We start from the raw sequence: 2,002 nt of genomic DNA, 5'->3' as shown, positions 1-2,002 counted from the left end.
ATATATATATATATATATATATATATATATATATATACATCTGCACATATGTATGCACATATATTGCAGAAGTCAAAGAGAGAGGATCGGTTGAAAACTGCAGTTTTTAGAGATAAACCCATGTGAAACACCTTTTTTTGCCGGTCGGTTTCTTGCATTACGCGGGAACTCTGGACACAAGGTATTAGTGCATGTCGCGTGTAAAGTTTGGTGAAAATCGGTTGAAAAGTATAGAAATGCATACGTACTACATACACACTTACACGCACACACACATACACACATACGCGCACACATCCTTTGTTATATATCTATAGATGACGCATAAATTACATTTGCTGGGAAGGTTTTTAAACAAATTAAGGAGATTCCGATGGGTGTTAATAGTTGTCCTGAGTTAGCGGATTCGTATTTATCTTTATGTGAGTTCAACTTCCTTAATGATCTACACTGAAGGGAAAAGATAGGTTTGGTTACACAACCCAGTGGATGCTGCACATATATATCGATGTTATTTTTATTCCTATCAGTGGGTATTTTGAATATTTGCTGGGAAAAATATATTCTGTGAATCTCGAAGCGACTAGAGATGGCGATTCTGTAAAAGAAGTTAACTACTTGGATCTGGGAATAGTGTAGAGTATTTATAACAAGATTGATAGTTTTAATTTCCGCATTCTATCGTTGCCAAAGGCGGTTTATTAGAAATTCCTCTTTGGATGGATTATAACGTTTTCCAGTAAGGTCATTAGATATTGTAGTATGATAAATACAGTTGGAATGGTTTTGGTTAGGGTTAATATGTTAAAAGTGAACATGGAAAAACAAGGTTACAGTAGTTATGTTTTTGATAGGGTGTAGATTGAGAAAACAACGTATGTAGTAGTCTATGTTCGTTGTATTGTATGAATGTCCGTTTTGGAATAATTTCTTTGTTTAATAAGTACTATTTTGTAGCAATAAGTTACCACTATTTGTTTATTTTGATGTTGTTACTTGTAGTAATAAGCTGGTATATACCCAGGTAGCATTTATATTTTCAACGCTGTTGACACTGCTAGATTAAATAGTACTGCCCAGGTGCCGAAACCATAGAGCTATCCGTTTGACAACTGATGATGGGAATACATATCTGTTTTCACTGATTGTCAATTTCTTATGTCTTAGTCTCGTTATTCTGAGTTGTCCTTCACTTTCGTAAAGTCAAAAGCGTTTGTACAGTTTGTACAGCTTGTAAAGATCACTTATATTGGTATTGGTTGGCTTTCCTTGACAGGTAATATTATTAAGCTTAGACAACACTTAGATATTGGTGTTTGTTTCTGGAAGGTCCTGTGGCATATAAATTTCTGAAATTTAGATTATCATTGATATTTTTAGGTCTGTATTTTATAAGTTAAACACATTTTCTGAATACTTTGATGATGCACCAACTAATGTAAATAACTTATTTTCTCGGCTATTAACTTCATTCTTATTGCAGAATTCCTGAGATTCAAATTTCGATGTATTATTTAGCATTTATATGCCGGATTTCATATGAGAAGTCCATTAGTAATATAAAGATATCTCTCTGATGATTAATAAAGAATTTTGACCTTTTCGTTTATTTTTTTAGTGGTTTCAGTCGTGTGACTGCTGCCATGCTGGAGCACCGTCTTAATTAATTTCCTTTCAGTTTTGTTGCTTTATGGCTGGAAGTTGGTCAATGACTGAGTTCGTAGCAGCTGAGCTTCTTTGAGTGTATCCTTCAATAGTTGGCTGGCCCTGTATCATTGTTAGGAGTTTATGCAATGTTTTTGAATTTTTCAAAAAAAATCCCTTTTATATTTCTGATTTCTTTAGGTAGGCAGCTGAACAACTGAGGAACCCTAAATATCAGACTGGTACAATAGTAAGTTTTCGATCGTGATTTCGAATGTGGTATATTTGGAAGCTGACAGGGTCTACCATTTCGTGTATTAAAATTCTCTTCTTGGAAATTCCCCTCAAACATTTTTTC

Source organism: Octopus bimaculoides, chromosome 1 (genome assembly GCF_001194135.2).
Source record: "Octopus bimaculoides isolate UCB-OBI-ISO-001 chromosome 1, ASM119413v2, whole genome shotgun sequence".
Classification (NCBI taxonomy): Eukaryota; Metazoa; Mollusca; class Cephalopoda; order Octopoda; family Octopodidae; genus Octopus; species Octopus bimaculoides.
This window is presented reverse-complemented; position numbering follows the sequence as displayed.